This window comes from Oryzias latipes, chromosome 6 (genome assembly GCF_053564925.1).
Source record: "Oryzias latipes strain Hd-rR chromosome 6, Olatipes_Hd-rR_3.1".
Lineage (NCBI taxonomy): Eukaryota > Metazoa > Chordata > Actinopteri > Beloniformes > Adrianichthyidae > Oryzias > Oryzias latipes.
Window position 1 is genome coordinate 2,201,458 of NC_136242.1, and position 18,052 is coordinate 2,219,509.

The following is an 18,052-nucleotide window of genomic DNA, read 5'->3' on the forward strand; positions in this document are numbered from 1 at the left end:
ACCAGCCAAACGAATACTCCATCGCCGGCACGAGATCAGAGGTCAGCTTCATCCTCCACATGAGAACACGAACCTGAACACTTTCCCAAGGATAAGGTGTTCAACCCAGATAGTAGAAATGTAGTCCATGACATATTTATTGCGTCTCTGGAAACTCCTAGATTTGCACAAAGAAGTCCTAGTTGCTGCTGCAACTACAAAGCACAAGTGAAGGTCACTGGAGAATAAGTCCTGTTGAGTTCAAAATGAGTTCACTTCACACTAAAGATAAAGCCATAACATAATGAAGAATAAGATATTAAAACATACATTTTCTACATTTCCCTCTCTTGATCACACAAAGTGTGATCACCTAAAAGATTTAACACTACAACACTCAAAACAACAAAACATTACAAACCTAACCTAACCTGACAGCTGTGGTCTGAAGCCCGCACAATCTGGAACACAAAATATTTCAAAGGAGTTAGGCGTCCATGCATGAACGTGCAAGCGAAAACTGTCGGAGCATCAGTTAAACATTCAGTGTTCAGTCTGACAGGAAAAGTCTTGCGACGGCTCCGTGCTCCTGCAGCAACCACCCCAAAGGATGCTCATGCTCACAAGATCGACCTAACCCCTTGGCACAATGTCATTAATAAAAGTTACATAGTACAAAAACTAAAGTAGTAAATAAGGTAAATAAAACAAATTCAAAGTGTAATTCAGTCTAATTCAAATTCAAATAGTAAAAAAGATAACAGTTCCTGTGAAGCAAAAGAACACCTGGAATTAAGGGGGAGGAAAGCGAGACATGTTAAGGCAGAACAAAATCCCACAGATGACTAAAAGAAAAACAGAATTGTTAAACAGAACAGCAAGCGTAATTCAGGAAATTACTTCCATCTCCTCCATGGGGTCCCATTGGAGGGGCTGTGATACATGCGCTCTACCTAAATAAGAATAGCAATAAGTAAAATGCAACAAAATCCAAAAGATCCTTCAGGGCCTCGAACACTCGCGTCCTTCTGTATGTCCCACAAGCTCTGACCAGCTTGGACCAGGCCTCCTATGAACTTCTCAATAAACCTGGTAATTAGAGATCTGATACAGAGGACACAACAGAACAGCTGTAAAAGAATTGGAGTGTCCACACATATGTACCTTCTCCCAAAGATGAATCTGCTGTGGATCTAAATATTGATTAGCGTTAGGGTCAGTAACTTAAATATAAAAAACAATAATCCAAAAACCATATTAGAAAAACAAAACACAAGACACAAGAATCATGTTACGCCTGCGGAGGGGAGAGCAGCAAATGTGATGGGAAAAAATCCATCAGTGTTTCTCTTCTCAAAGGTCTGCTTCTCCTCATGCTGTCATTAAGAACACAAGTGGGGAAGAAAAAAATTCAAGACAAAAAGAAAAGTTCATTAGAGACAGTCGTATAACTGCCTTATCAACCCAGGACAGTGTCGTAAAACTTCCTCATCCGTGCCCAGGATGAGTGAACGAGAGGAACACACACACAAAGCTGTAGAAAAAGTGAAAAAGGTCAATCTGAGTTACCATTTAAACATCCCTTCTAAACAAATACATTTAAATGATAATAATAAAACAATTTGACGATGATAATAAAACAATTTCCTTAAGACTCCCTAATGTCCATCTCCCTCTCTTGGAGTGGAAACATTGCAGAGTCAAACAGAGATAAGGCACAAACACAAAACCAGATTAATTGAAAGGAAAAATATAAATTGATTAAAAATAGAAATTGAACATAAAATAGGAGAACAACAGACAGATCAGTGCACAGTTCAGATTAACAGGCATCCTTGTCCACGGTCCTGTGGAAAGCAAGATCACAAGGTGAAGAAATGAAACCACTTATTGTCGTTGCCTTGCAGCCGTGAGGTCTGTCACCCTTGTCGTTTAGCATTGACCTCAAGGGGTAGTAGGTTCCACAAAACAAAGAAGAAAATGTCTTCCATAACCACAAAGACTCAAGAAAACCATAATTTCTCTTACTGTCTCTGGACATTTATGCTGCATAACAGACTTTCTATGCTCCATAGACATCGAAGATCCTGCGCTGGAAACAGTTGTACCTAAAAATGTGACTTCCCTTCTGCAACGTTGCAAATTCCTGTTAGACACTTCAAAAAGTGATTGAAAATGCCAGGAGAATTTTTAAATCCTTGTGGCAAGCGTGTGTACTGCAAGCGGACACATTTATACTGTAATGCGAAGAGGTGTCTGCTGTTCTCATGGAATGGAATGCAAAAGAAGGCACTTGCTAAAGCAATAGCAGTGAACCACACACAAACCACACACATTGTGGGGTTAAAGTTGACAGCATGCTATGTGGATCAGGCACAGGGAGGACTGGAGTAATGGTGACTTCACTAACAGCCCTTAAATCATGTGCCATGCGATAAGTTTTATTATCTGCTTGTAAAACCGGTCTCAAAGGAGTAAACCGTGAAAAATATGAATGCTCAATTACACCAGAGTTCCACAAACCAATCAGAATTTCCTTCATCTGCATCCTTCACTCAGCTGCACTGAGATCTAAAAACATTTGTGCTCCTGCAGTTACCTGAATCTCCACCGGGGAAGCGGTGAAGCATGAACAAACATCAAATGAACCTCTTGACCATGAAGCATCAGAGAGCGTTTTTAACATCACCTCTGCATCTTCATGATCCGTCTTCTCTCTGCTGCGATGACTGACAATGCAGAAATGCTCCAGAGCTGCGGAGTTAGCTCTTGAATGCAAAGTTATCCTGTACATTTTTATTGAGGGAGAGAAGTGAACACCTGAAAATCACAGTTTAGACAGTTGTTTTGTTTACATCCCTCTCAGTCATGGGTCTGAGTTGTCGAGCTTCATGACCAGGGGAGTGCTAATTCTATGTGCAATACAGGTGTGACTAACTTCCGGTATCATTGCAAATGTGAGTGTGTGAATACAAAATAAACTATACACCCTCTTGACCAATTTATATGTCAGTGTAGTTTAAATACCACGTATGGCCATCTACCTGATGAAATGCTTCCCAGTACAGTTGATCATCCTCTCTGTCATAATAGAATGTGCAGTTCAGGTCATCGGAGGCGGAAAAATATTGCTTCTAGGACAGGACTCATGGCATCCAAACCCGAAATACATGGACACACCTGGCGTTTCAGGGCCCTCTGGATCCAGCAGGTGTCAGCAGTAGGGGTTGGCTGTGGGGTGTGGCATGGCATCCAGTCTGAAAGAATGCTGGCTCCTGTTTTGACAAAAACGTTCCGTCCCAACAGATTCACAGGCGTGTGTGGTGAATGCACAAATGAATGTTCCACCATCTGGTCAAAAGTCAGTTGGATGGTCTTTTGCCGGGTTTGAGGAGTCATATGTTCATTTGTCAGAGCTGATGGAGGCAACCGGCAGTTTATAGAGGAACACATTGCACCAGTGTCCATTCATGGAGTTACCTCTGAGCTTGAAAGGGACCATGGCTCCTACATCACCAAGTGGTATTGTCCGACTTGCCACCTGTGGTCCTCGCCACGGTGGAGGAGCTTGGAGCGGTTGTGGGTGCTGTTCATGTCCTCTGCTCCTGGTCTGTGCATTCTGCTGTTGGGTACCTTGTTGTGGGCAGTCGTTGCCATATGTCCTGAGCGCCACAGATGCCATTTCCAGCTGCTGCTGGGGGGTCCCTGGGTGGCCCACGCCTTCCAGGAGGGGATACCCGTCCTCCCGTCCCGGCCTCCGATACCTGAACATTGCTACAGGTCCTGAGGGTATTTAAACTCATCATGTTATGTGCTTTTTTTTTTTTAAACACCTTCATTATCCAGAGTGGATTGTTCCTGCAGTGTAAATGACTGTTTTTCAGTTGTTCAACTCCTCCCTTTGTCCTTTTTCTTCAAATGTGCTCTGCAGTGATGAATCAGATGTATTTTAAATCGACTCTTATCACCCCGCAGACGCTCCGATGCATTCTCCATGCATGCAGTCATGGCTTCATTTGATTAGCGGAGCTGACCTGAGGGTCAGACCCCCCTAACACGGCTCCTTCCTGTGAAGCCAAAGAACTGAGAAATGCTCTTTTTGTCACTCACCCAATGAAGCAGAGGGGGTTTTCTGTGTAAAGATTTATGAGGTCTCAGGACGGCTCTGCGCCTTTCCTGCAACATTAAAGCTATGTGCTGCTTGGAAAAAACATGTTGTTACTGCAGATGTTGTTAAAGCAGATTTGTTACTGTCATGCTTTCTTTTCACCATCACCAACTCTATGGATGCTAAAGTTGGTTAATCAATGATGAAAATCAGCAAAGGAAAAAAACCTTAAACTTTTCTCTGAACTATATGACGGATGTGGAGCAAAATCTTTGAAAAATACATTGTTTTAGATGCATACTGGCAGCTAATCATTCACTTTTAATCCAGAAACAAAGACAATTTGTTTTGACTTACCATTAAGGACTTGCTGTCCTACAAAAAGAATTCTGAGAAGTGCTAAAAGCAACAAAATTCCACAATTTAAGCTTTTCCTTATTTAACTAAAAACACAATTCACACTCTAAACCACAACAGGTTCGTTAAAACACAGACAATCAATACGCAGACAATAACTTTTAACCGTTTTCTCAAAACCACACCAAAAGACATAACACAACAAATTAGGCACCTTACAGATAAACAAGATAAACCATTTCACTGAAATGAATCGTTTATCACTAGCATTAACATTCATGTTCTCCCTTCTTCTGTTCTACTAGAACCAGCACCTTTCCTTACCATACCTTTCTGTGTCCACAGACCCTCTATCACTTCCAATGCCGTTCATTTCTACTTTAATTCACTGCTTTGTCCTTTCCCCATTCTGTACAACATCCACTTACACTGTCTTCAAACTATAATTACATCAAAACATGGGATCTGCTGCAAACTATCTTTAAACACCAATAAATCCTTTAACACCAACACTAAGTAATCTGAGAAATATCAAAACATATAAACATATAAAATAAATTAAACATTGCAAACATTCTTTTAAAGGGAGTCCGGATCTAAACCAACAAATACTTACAATTAGTGTCAATAACATTACTTTTTAGCAAAACTTAACTAAATCATGGTAATTAGGAAATACAAAATAAAGTAGAGACATTTATTCAAAATAAGAAAACCGAAATAATTGCAAAATCATTTTACACAACATATATTGGACCAATATTATCTTACTGTGTTTTAGAAAGATTTGCCCAACTTTAGGCAAATTCCAGAGAAAGTTAGGCTACGTTCGACAGAGGCAGAACAGATAATGTTGCTGCAGGCTGCAGCTGTAGTCAAGCTGCTGTTGTGGCTGAAACTTCCATCGGAAGCGCTGCTCATAGACTCCTTTCTACTTAAAAATCTTTTTCGTCGAACTAAGACCACTGAAATTTGTTTTTATCGACGTCTTACAACCGAGGTCATGACCACGCTCAATAACTACAATGTCAGTTGTTATTTTACCACAAATTAGTTCGCAAACTCTTAAGCCTTGTTACGTGAAAGTTTAGTGCAGGTTGAACATTTCGGTCTCCATGGACGCCGTCACGCCGACCACATGGTACAAACAAAGCCAATCAGAGCTGTCGACGCATTCGAAAGAAACTAAAACGTCCCGTTATTGGCTAATTCGAAACAAGATGGCCACGTCCATAGAGAAAACATTTCACACAGAAACATGGAAAATAAAGCCAAAATTCGCTGCTTTCAAACAGTTTTTCATCCCATACTTTCCAAAATCTCATGCATACATTTCATTCATAAGCAGTCACGTCTCCAAAATCTCATACATTCAGTCCGTTCATCAGCGATCACGTCTGTATTGTCATCAGTCAGTCGTCAAGTCATGTTGTCGTTTTTGTCCTGACAAAATGCACAATTTTCCTCATCTTCTGTCAAATTCAGCGCTCATGTTTATTTTGAATCCTTCTTTGGTTTCTCTCCGCGTATAAAAAAATAATTTGTAGAGGCCGAAGCCTCCTTGGTGTTTCCGAAAATCCTAGACGCGCAAAATTAGTTCCTATAATAACTCTGTTTTTCGTAAGGGATTTCTTAACAGGTTGAACAGACGCAAACCTAGTCAATTTGCTGCTTTCCAAATATCACAAGCTCCCAATTTGCCAACGTTCAATTTTGTACAGGCCGAACAGACGAAAAACCTGCATAATTATAATTGTCCAATTTTTCAAAATCTTTTACTGCTGCCCAAAGTGTATATTTTGCCACCGTTCAATTCGCTGTTCTAGGGAGGGTGAACCCAACACTTATTTACTGGGGTGCGCTCGCCCGTTCGTTCGTATAGGGTACACTGTGCCACTCATACAATCGACTTCTCCTTTAATTTGAGATCATCAATACGCAGACTTTACAAAAGGCTCTGCTCACCATGATTATGAATGAGGCCTCTGAAGAAGTCGACCGCATGGCAGGAAGCATCCCCAGACTTTACGTCGAAAGTCTCAGAAATCTCGTAATAAGCCACTATGATGTGGTCCAACCGGTCTGGTCCGCGTTTCCTATTCACCCCCGACTTCACGTCTCGAGGTCACCAAATTGAAGGAAAGAGAATCGTCCGTTTTTGGGTTCTTTCCATCCATGCGTGTTCGATAGTCGAGAGTGGTAAAACAAACAAGGATTCAACCGGTTTAAAAATACACAGAGTTTATTTCCCTGACAATAGTTCTAAAGCACAGTTTAAAACATTAATGCAGATATATCTGGATTCTCAAGTAAAGATCTACTGACGCACAAGTTACATGCGAATTACTCGTAGATTTTCCTAAGAACAATGGAAAACTTTAAAACCAGTCTTTTTAAGATGTGTTTGAATCTCCGCCTTCCGGAAAGATCATGGTCGCTGATCCTCCGCCCCGGAACACTCTGATTCGTCAGCTGATAGCCCGCCTGCTTCCACCGGCCAATAGCTGAAGGTTGCAAAGTCCAGATCCGCTCCGCCTTTCCAGGGGTGGGGGCCATTCACCGGCGCACACAATCCATGATCAAAAGGAGTCCTCCTCTGGTCCAAAGTAAATCATACCAGCCAAACGAATACTCCATCGCCGGCACGAGATCAGAGGTCAGCTTCATCCTCCACATGAGAACACGAACCTGAACACTTTCCCAAGGATAAGGTGTTCAACCCAGATAGTAGAAATGTAGTCCATGACATATTTATTGCGTCTCTGGAAACTCCTAGATTTGCACAAAGAAGTCCTACTTGCTGCTGCAACTACAAAGCACAAGTGAAGGTCACTGGAGAATAAGTCCTGTTGAGTTCAAAATGAGTTCACTTCACACTAAAGATAAAGCTATAACATAATGAAGAATAAGATATTAAAACATACATTTTCTACAAAACCAATAGATTAAAAACCACACACAGCCCAGGAAATGCTCACATTTTATTGGCTTCTTGCAACGAAATTAATTCCCCAAAAAAATTCTATGCACTTCCCTGTTAATCCACAAAAATAAATTACATAATTTATTTTTACAAATAACATTTATTCAAATCATCAATCGTAATCTTGGTCAGCTAGTTTTCTATCTCATTTCATGAATTCATTCATTATTTCCCAGTTATAACAATTTTCCTTATCAAAAACTGCAGTTGCTCATAGGGTTCTATGGTGTAATGGTTAGCACTCTGCACTCTGAATCCAGTAGTCTGAGTTCAAATCTCAGTAGAACCTTATAACCCAACCCACTCTCCATCATTGTTATATGGATATACACATTTCACTGCATCAAACCAATAGATTAAAAACCACACACAGCCCAGAACATGCCTCTCATTTTATTGGCTTCTTGCAACGAAATTGTTAATTCCCAAAAAATATTCTATGCACTTCCCTGTTAATGTTTTTTTTTTGACAAATAACATTTATTTAAATCATAAATCGTAATCTTGGTCAGCTAATTTTCTAATTCATTTCATGAATTCATTTATTATTTCCCAGTTATAACAATTTTCCTTATCAAAAACTGCAGTTGCTCATAGGGTTCTATGGTGTAATGGTTAGCACTCTGGACTCTGAATCCAGTAGTCTGAGTTCAAATCTCAGTAGAACCTTATAACCCAACCCACTCTCCATCATTGTTATATGGATATACACATTTCACTGCATCAAACCAATAGATTAAAAACCACACACAGCCCAGAAAATGCTCTCATTTTATTGGCTTCTTGCAACGAAATTGTTAATTCCCAAAAAATATTCTATGCACTTCCCTGTTAATGTTTTTTTTTTGACAAATAACATTTATTTAAATCATAAATCGTAATCTTGGTCAGCTAATTTTCTAATTCATTTCATGAATTCATTCATTATTTCCCAGTTATAACAATTTTCCTTATCAAAAACTGCAGTTGCTTATAGGGTTCTATGGTGTAATGGTTAGCACTCTGGACTCTGAATCCAGTAGTCTGAGTTCAAATTTCAGTAGAACCTTGAAACCCAACCCACTCTCCATGCTTGTTACATGGATCTACAAATTTCACTGCATCAAACCAATAGATTAAAAACCACACACAGCCCAGAACATGCCTCCATTTTATTGGCTTCTTGCAACGAAATTGTTAATTCCAAAAAATATTCTATGCAATTCCCTGTTAATGTATTTTTTTTTGACGAATAACATTTATTTAAATCATAAATCGTAATCTTGGTCCGCTAATTTTCTAATTCATTTCATGAATTCATTCATTATTTCCCAGTTATAACAATTTTCCTTATCAAAAACTGCAGTTGCTCATAGGGTTCTATGGTGTAATGGTTAGCACTCTGGACTCTGAATCCAGTAGTCTGAGTTCAAATTTCAGTAGAACCTTAAAACTCAACCCACTCTCCATCCTCGTTAGATGGATCTACACATTTCACTGCATCAAACCAATAGATTAAAAACCACACACAGCCCAGAAAATGCTCACATTTTATTGCCTTCTTGCAACGAAATTAATTCCCCCCAAAAATTCTATGCACTTCCCTGTTAATCCACAAAAATAAAGTACATAATTCTTTTTTTACAAATAACATTTATTCAAATCATAAATCGTCATCTTGGTCAGCTAGTTTTCTATCTCATTTCATGAATTCATTCATTATTTCCCAGTTATAACAATTTTCCTTATCAAAAACTGCAGTTGCTCATAGGGTTCTATGGTGTAATGGTTAGCACTCTGGACTCTGAATCCAGTAGTCTGAGTTCAAATTTCAGTAGAACCTTATAACCCAACCCACTCTTCATCATTGTTATATGGATATACACATTTCACTGCATCAAACCAATAGATTAAAAACCACACACAGCCCAGAACATGCCTGCATTTTATTGGCTTCTTGCAACGAAATTGTTAATTCCCAAAAAATATTCTATGCACTTCCCTGTTAATGTATTTTTTTTGACAAATAACATTTATTTAAATCATTAATCGTAATCTTGGTCAGCTAATTTTCTAATTCATTTCATGAATTGATTCATTATTTCCCAGTTATAACAATTTTCCTTTTCAAAAACTGCAGTTTCTCATAGGGTTCCATGGTGTAATGGTTAGCACTCTGGATTTTGAATCCAGTAGTCTGCGTTCAAATCTCAGTAGAATCTTGAAACTCTACTTATGTGTGTTTTTTACATGGATGTACACATTTCACTGCATAAAACCAATAGATTAAAAACCACACACAGCCCAGAACATGCCTCCATTTTATTGGCTTCTTGCAACAAAATTGTTAATTCCCAAAGAATATTTTATGCACTTCCCTGTTAATCTACATATAAAGTACTTTTTTTTTTTTTTTACAAACAACATTTACTTAAATCATAAATCTTAATATTGGTCAGCTAGTTTTCTATTTCATTTCATGAATTCATTCATTATTTCCCAGTTATAACAATTTTCCTTATCAAAAACTGCAGTTGCTTATAGGGTTCTATGGTGTAATGGTTAGCACTCTGGACTCTGAATCCAGTAGTCTGAGTTCAAATTTCAGTACAACCTTGAAACCCAACCCACTCTCCATGCTTGTTACATGGATCTACACATTTCACTGCATCAAACCAATAGATTAAAAACCACACACAGCCCAGAAAATGCCTCCATTTTATTGGCTTCTTGCAACGAAATTGTTAATTCCAAAAAATATTCTACGCAATTCCCTGTTAATGTATTTTTTTTTGACGAATAACATTTATTTAAATCATAAATCGTAATCTTGGTCCGCTAATTTTCTAATTCATTTCATGAATTCATTCATTATTTCCCAGTTATAACAATTTTCCTTATCAAAAACTGCAGTTGCTAATAGGGTTCTATGGTGTAATGGTTAGCACTCTGGTCTTTGAATCCAGTAGTCTGAGTTCAAATCTCAGTAGAACCTTAAAACCCAACCCACTCTCAATGCTTGTTACATGGACTTATACATTTCACTGCATCAAACCAATAGATTAAAAACCACACACAGCCCAGAAAATGCTCTCATTTTATTGGCTTCTTGCAACGAAATTGTTAATTCCCAAAAAATATTCTATGCACTTCCCTGTTAATGTTTTTTTTGACAAATAACATTTATTTAAATCATAAATCGTAATCTTGGTCAGCTAATTTTCTAATTCATTTCATGAATTCATTCATTATTTCCCAGTTATAACAATTTTCCTTATCAAAAACTGCAGTTGCTCATAATGTTTTATGGTGTAATGGTTAGCACTCTGGTCTTTGAATCCAGTAGTCTGAGTTCAAATCTGAGTAGAACCTTAAAACCCAACCCACTCTCAATGCTTGTTACATGGATCTACACATTTCACTGCATCAAACCAATAGATTAAAAACCACACACAGCCCAGGAAATGCTCACATTTTATTGGCTTCTTGCAACGAAATTAATTCCCCAAAAAAATTCTATGCACTTCCCTGTTAATCCACAAAAATAAAGTACATAATTTTTTTTTACAAATAACATTTATTCAAATCATAAATCGTAATCTTGGTCAGCTAGTTTTCTATCTCATTTCATGAATTCATTCATTATTTCCCAGTTATAACAATTTTCCTTATCAAAAACTGCAGTTGCTTATAGGGTTCTATGGTGTAATGGTTAGCACTCTGGACTCTGAATCCAGTAGTCTGAGTTCAAATCTCAGTAGAACCTTAAAACCCAACCCACTCTCAATGCTTGTTACATGGACTTATACATTTCACTGCATCAAACCAATAGATTAAAAACCACACACAGCCCAGAACATGCCTGCATTTTATTGGCTTCTTGCAACGAAATTGTTAATTCCCAAAAAATATTCTATGCACTTCCCTGTTAATGTTTTTTTTTTGACAAATAACATTTATTTAAATCATAAATCGTAATCTTGGTCAGCTAATTTTCTAATTCATTTCATGAATTCATTCATTATTTCCCAGTTATAACAATTTTCCTTATCAAAAACTGCAGTTGCTCATAGGGTTCTATGGTGTAATGGTTAGCACTCTGGACTCTGAATCCAGTAGTCTGAGTTCAAATCTCAGTAGAACCTTATAACCCAACCCACTCTCAATCATTGTTATATGGATCTACACATTTCACTGCATCAAACCAATAGATTAAAAACCACACACAGCCCAGAACATGCCTGCATTTTATTGGCTTCTTGCAACGAAATCTTTAATTCCAAAAAATATTCTATGCACTTCCCTGTTAATCTACAAAAAAAATATTACATAATTTTTTTAACAAATAAAATTTATTTAAATCATAAATCTTATTCTTGGTCAGCTAATTTTCTAATTGATTTCATGAATTCATTCATTATTTCCCAGTTATAACAATTTTCCTTATCAAAATCTGCAGTTGTTAATTGGGTTCTATGGTGGACTTTGAATCCAGTAGTCTGAGTTCAAATCTCATTAGAACCTTGAAACCCAACCCACTATCCATCCTTGTTACATGGATCTTCACATTTCACTGCATCAAACCAATAGATTAAAAACCACACACAGCCCAGAACATGCCTCCATTTTATTGGTTTCTTGCAACGAAATTGTTAATTCCAAAAAATATTCTATGCACTTCCCTGTTAATGTATTTTTTTTTGACGAATAACATTTATTTAATTCATAAATCGTAATCTTGGTCCGCTAATTTTCTAATTCATTTCATGAATTGATTCAATATTGCCCAGTTATAACAATTTTCCTTATCAAAATCTGCAGTTGCTAATTGGGTTCTATGGTGTAATGGTTAGCACTCTGGACTTTGAATCCAGTAGTCTGAGTTCAAATTTCAGTAGAACCTTGAAACCCAACCCACTCTCCATGCTTGTTACATGGATCTTCACATTTCACTGCATCAAACCAATAGATTAAAAACCACACACAGCCCAGAAAATGCCTGCATTTTATTGGCTTCTTGCAACGAAATTGTTAATTCCAAAAAATATTCTATGAAATTCCCTGTTAATGTATTTTTTTTTGATGAATAACATTTATTTAAATCATAAATCGTAATCTTGGTCAGCTAATTTTCTAATTCATTTCATGAATTCATTCATTATTTCCCAGTTATAACAATTTTCCTTTTCAAAAACTGCAGTTTCTCATAGGGTTCCATGGTGTAATGGTTAGCACTCTGTATTTTGAATCCAGTAGTCTGCGTTCAAATCTCAGTAGAATCTTGAAACTCTACTTATGTGTGTTTTTTACATGGATGTACACATTTCACTGCATCAAATTAATAGATTAAAAACCACACACAGCCCAGAACATGCCTCCATTTTATTGGCTTCTTGCAACAAAATTGTTAATTCCCAAAGAATATTTTATGCACTTCCCTGTTAATCTACATATAAAGTACTTTTTTTTTTTTTTTTACAAACAACATTTACTTAAATCATAAATCTTAATATTGGTCAGCTAGTTTTCTATTTCATTTCATGAATTCATTCATGAAATTTATTCAAATCATAAATCGTAATCTTGGTCAGCTAGTTTTCTATCTCATTTCATGAATTCATTTATTATTTCCCAGTTATAACAATTTTCCTTATCAAAAACTGCAGTTGCTCATAGGGTTCTATGGTGTAATGGTTAGCACTCTGGACTCTGAATCCAGTAGTCTGAGTTCAAATCTCAGTAGAACCTTAAAACCCAACCCACTCTCAATGCTTGTTACATGGACTTATACATTTCACTGCATCAAACCAATAGATTAAAAACCACACACAGCCCAGAAAATGCCTGCATTTTATTGGCTTCTTGCAACGAAATTGTTAATTCCAAAAAATATTCTATGCAATTCCCTGTTAATGTATTTTTTTTGACAAATAACATTTATTTAAATCATAAATCGTAATCTTGGTCAGCTAATTTTCTAATTCATTTCATGAATTCATTCATTATTTCCAAGTTATAACAATTTTCCTTATCAAAAACTGCAGTTGCGCATAGGGTTCTATGGTGTAATGGTTAGCACTCTGGACTCTGAATCCAGTAGTCTGAGTTCAAATCTCAGTAGAACCTTATAACCCAACCCACTCTCCATCCTTGTTACATGGATATACACATTTCACTGCATCAAACCAATAGATTAAAAACCACACACAGCCCAGAAAATGCTCTCATTTTATTGGCTTCTTGCAACGAAATTGTTAATTCCCAAAAAATATTCTATGCACTTCCCTGTTAATGTTTTTTTTTGACAAATAACATTTATTTAAATCATAAATCGTAATCTTGGTCAGCTAATTTTCTAATTCATTTCATGAATTTAGTCATTATTTCCCAGTTATAACAATTTTCCTTTTCAAAAACTGCAGTTTCTCATAGGGTTCTATGGTGTAATGGTTAGCACTCTGGTCTTTGAATCCAGTAGTCTGAGTTCTGTAGAAAATGTATGTTTTAATATCTTATTCTTCATTATGTTATAGCTTTATCTTTAGTGTGAAGTGAACTCATTTTGAACTTATCAGGACTTATTTTCCAGTGACCTTCACTTGTGCTTTGTAGTTGCAGCAGCAACTAGGACTTCTTTGTGCAAAATCTAGGAGTTTCCAGAGACGCGATAAATATGTCAGGGACTACATTTCTACTATCTGGGTTGAACACCTTATCCTTGGGAAAGTGTTCAGGTTCGTGTTCTCATGTGGAGGATGAAGCTGACCTCTGATCTCGTGCCGGCGATGGAGTATTCGTTTGGCTGGTATGATTTACTTTGGACCAGAGGAGGACTCCTTTTGATCATGGATTGTGTGCGCCGGTGAATGGCCCCTACCCCTGGAAAGGCGGAGCGGATCTGGACTTTGCAACCTTCAGCTATTGGCCGGTGGAAGCACGAGGGATACCGGCTGACGAATCAGAGTGTTCCGGGGCGGAGGACCAGCGGCCATGATCTTTCCGGAAGGCGGAGATTCAAACACATCTTAAAAAGACTGTTTTCAAACTATTCCATTGTTCTTGGGTAAATCTACGAGTAATTCGCATGTAACTTGTGCGTCAGTAGATCTTTACTTGAGAATCCAGATATCTGCATTAATGTTTTAATCTGTGCTTTAGAACTATTGTCAGGGAAATAAACTCAGTGTGTTTTTGAACCGGTTGAATCCTTGTTTGTTTTACCACTCTCGACTATCGAACACGCATGGATGGAAAGAACTGAGAAACGGACGATTTCTTTCCTTCAATTTGGTGACCTCAGGACGTGAAGTTGGGGGTGGATAAGAACGCAGACCAGACCGGTTGGACCACAACATAGTGGCTTATTACAAGAATACTGAGACTTTCGGCCGAAAGCGGGTGACGCACTCCCCCACGGGCTTGACTTCCCTTGAGGCCTCATAGAGTACGGTAAGCAGAAGCCTTTTATGAATTTCTGCGTATTGAATAACTCAAATCAAGGGGAAGTGGGGTGTGTGGGCAGCATAGCGCACCCGAATAAATACGTTTTGGGTTCACCCTCCCTAGAACAGCGGATTGACCGGTGGCAAATTATACACTTTGGGCGGCAGTAAAATTTTGAAAAATTGGACATTTATAAATTATGCAGGTTTTTCGTCTGTTCGGCCTGTACACACATTGAACGTTGGCAAATTGGGAGCTTGTGATATTTGGAGAGCAGTAAATTGACTAAGGTTTGCGTCTGTACAACCTGTTAAAAAATCCCTTACAAAAAACAGAGTTATTATAGGAACTAATTTTGCGCGTCTAGGATTTTCGGAAACACCAAGGAGGCTTCGGCCTCTACAAATTATTTTTTATAAACGGAGAGAAACCAAAGAAGGATTCAAAATAATCATGAATGGTGAATTTGATAGAGGAATTAAGGAAAATGGTGCATTTTATCCAGACAACTTCAAAGACAAAAACAAACGACTTGACTATGACGACAATGACTTAACTGCTGATGAATGGATGGAAATGTATGAGATTTTGGAAAGACAGGTGTTGGCTGGAATAGAGAAGAAACAGAAGGATAAGGAGAAAGAGAAATTGCGTAAGGTATGGGCTCAGATGGATTTGAAACGGACTCGAAGTTGGATGGCATTTAGTCAACAATTAAGGCAGAAAGAGGATGTTATAGTAAAACAGGTTCAGGACTTGGATGAGAAGGTGCAAAAACAATCACGGAAAGAAAAAAGAGAAGCTAAGCAGAAGCAAAAGGAAGCTGACGAGACTAGGCGCACATTGCATCAACTGACCCTGGCTGCAACAGCGATGGCCACAATAAAAACAGAACAAGAAAGCCATAAACGTAGTGTGACACCGTCTTCCCCCAAGCTCCCTCTTCCAGGACTTTACCCCTCCCTTCCAGTAGGGACAGATTCCTCCCCTGTACCTTTCCCCCCCCCTTACAATTCACAGGAAATGTATCCAATGTTGAAAATATGTGGAGAAATCGCTTGCGACCTGGAGGAGGAATTGACCCCCCAAGAAAAGCACCACATAGTTTCCATGTTGCGGGAAAGACGAACCAGGATGGGTGAAGAAAGAGCAGACCCATTCCAAGACCTCATAAATCTACAAGCAGAACCCCCCTCTGCTCCCCGGGTAAGTGCAGATGAAAGCACAGATGTTTATCCTTCCCTTCACGGCTCTCCAGCTGCACCTAGAGGAGCTGCCTCAAGGGTCACTGACCCCAAAGGCAAACAATTCGTCCGCTGCTATGAGGACATGACTACACGTAAGGAGAAGGCTGTGGAGACTTTGGCAGGTCAGTATACATTACCAGGTGAGTTCAAAAAATATCACAGATTAATTTTTCCAGAACAGGATGTTGACAAATATGAGGAGGAAAAGGAGGAGAACGATGACGACGAATCACCTCCACACCAACCACGTCTCCTCACCTCAAATCAGGATTTGGATAAGGTAAGACGAGTGAAACACAGTATGACTTTAAGAAGTGGAACTAAACAGCACAGGGACGCAAAACATATGTTTCCTATGATAGCAACAGGAGCTGGTGTGCCTATTTATCAGCCACTCCCACTTAAGGATGTTTCAACACTGGCTGAACATTTACCACGTGTGTCAAATGGAAGTCGCAATTTCCTCCAGCAATTATGCACAGTTATGCAAGGCCATGTTCCCTGTATGGGTGATTTAAGACAGATACTAGGTGTAACGGCCACAGTCACTGAGATCCAGTCTATTGAACAGCGTGCAGGTGTGCAGGACCACCCGGACTCCACTCTTTTAGTGGACGTTCAAGTTCCAGTTTTTACTGCAATCAGAGAACTTTTTCCAGATCCACAGATTGCAGCACCATCCAGCTTCCCCTACACTGGTAAGGAAGCCAACACACATTATTCTGAGTGTGTCCAGAAATGGACAGACAGCACAGGCAGAGATCCCAGCCTGTCACCTTCTGAAACGGTCATGTTTAGAACAGCGATCCTGGCAGGATTGCCGCAGGATCTGCAGGATTTATTAAAAGCAGACCCAGACTTGATGTCTGGTGATGAACCTAGATTTAAAAGACATTTGGATTATCATTGCAAATTATACTTGGAGAAAAAGGGCAAAGCAGAGGGAGAGGTTGAGCAACTGAGGACACAATTACTGAAACTTCAACTTGCACAGGCCAGAAAAGAATCCACTCAGGATAAAAAAGGTGTTAAAAAAGAGGATAACATGATGAGTTTAATCCCCTCAGAGCCAGCAGCAATGATGTGGCAGGCTCAGGCATTCAGAGGCCGGGGCAGGAGAAGGGCTGCATATTTTGGAGGACGTGGACCACCCAGGAGACCCCCCCCAGCAGCAGCTGGAGATGGATGCTTCATCTGTAGCGCTCCAGATCATTGGGTACAGAACTGCCCACAACGAGGTACCCAACAGCAACATGCACAGTCTAGGGGCCGAGGGCGACCTGGACAGCACCCACGACCGCTCCAAGCCCCTCCTCCACCGTGGAAAGAACCACAGGGGTGGCAAGTTGGACAATACCACTAGGGGTGCCCAGGAGGCTAGGAACCATTTGGTGATGCAGGAGCCATGGTCCCTTTCAAGCTCAGAGGTACTCCCATGATGGGACTGATAGACACTGGTGCCACCTGTTCCTCTATAAATTGTCAGTTGCCTCCATCTGCTCTGACAAATGAAAATATGAACCTTGTTGGCTTCTCTGGGAAACCCCAAAACCTGCAAAGAACTATTCCACTGACATTTCAACTGGCTGGTCAGACGGTGGAACATTCATTTGTGCATTCACCACAAACGCCTGTGAATCTGTTGGGACGGGACATTCTTGTCAAAACAGGAGCCAGCATCCTATGTTCTGCAGATGGGATACAGATCGCCTTCCCAAATGGACATGTTCTGGCTGGGTGCCATGCCACAGAGTATGACGGACAGTGGTTGTTGCAGCCTCAACCACAGCCAACCCCCACGGCAGACATCTACTGGGCCCTGCTCGATCCCGAGTCTTCTGACACGCCAGGTGTATTCCACGAATTCCAGGTATGGAAGCCATGGATTCTGTCTTTGAAGCCCTATTTTCCGCCTCTGGATGACCTGCACTGCACACTATATTATGACAGAGAGGA

At 39.3% G+C, this 18,052-nt stretch overlaps 7 non-coding genes across 7 annotated transcripts; all 7 read left to right on the top strand.

Annotated features, from left to right (window-relative positions):
* The first annotated feature begins 8,024 nt into the window (after positions 1-8,024).
* trnaq-cug (transfer RNA glutamine (anticodon CUG)) lies at positions 8,025-8,096 on the top strand. Its single transcript has one exon. It is a non-coding gene; the product is annotated as a tRNA-Gln (tRNA).
* Positions 8,097-10,329: 2,233 nt separating this feature from the next.
* trnaq-uug (transfer RNA glutamine (anticodon UUG)) lies at positions 10,330-10,401 on the top strand. The gene has a single exon. It is a non-coding gene; the product is annotated as a tRNA-Gln (tRNA).
* Positions 10,402-11,100: 699 nt separating this feature from the next.
* On the top strand, positions 11,101-11,172 carry trnaq-cug (transfer RNA glutamine (anticodon CUG)). The gene has a single exon. It is a non-coding gene; the product is annotated as a tRNA-Gln (tRNA).
* Positions 11,173-11,479: 307 nt separating this feature from the next.
* On the top strand, positions 11,480-11,551 carry trnaq-cug (transfer RNA glutamine (anticodon CUG)). Its single transcript has one exon. It is a non-coding gene; the product is annotated as a tRNA-Gln (tRNA).
* Positions 11,552-12,237: 686 nt separating this feature from the next.
* Positions 12,238-12,309, top strand: trnaq-uug (transfer RNA glutamine (anticodon UUG)). The gene has a single exon. It is a non-coding gene; the product is annotated as a tRNA-Gln (tRNA).
* Positions 12,310-13,082: 773 nt separating this feature from the next.
* trnaq-cug (transfer RNA glutamine (anticodon CUG)) lies at positions 13,083-13,154 on the top strand. The gene has a single exon. It is a non-coding gene; the product is annotated as a tRNA-Gln (tRNA).
* Positions 13,155-13,460: 306 nt separating this feature from the next.
* On the top strand, positions 13,461-13,532 carry trnaq-cug (transfer RNA glutamine (anticodon CUG)). Its single transcript has one exon. It is a non-coding gene; the product is annotated as a tRNA-Gln (tRNA).
* The last annotated feature ends 4,520 nt before the right edge of the window (positions 13,533-18,052 follow it).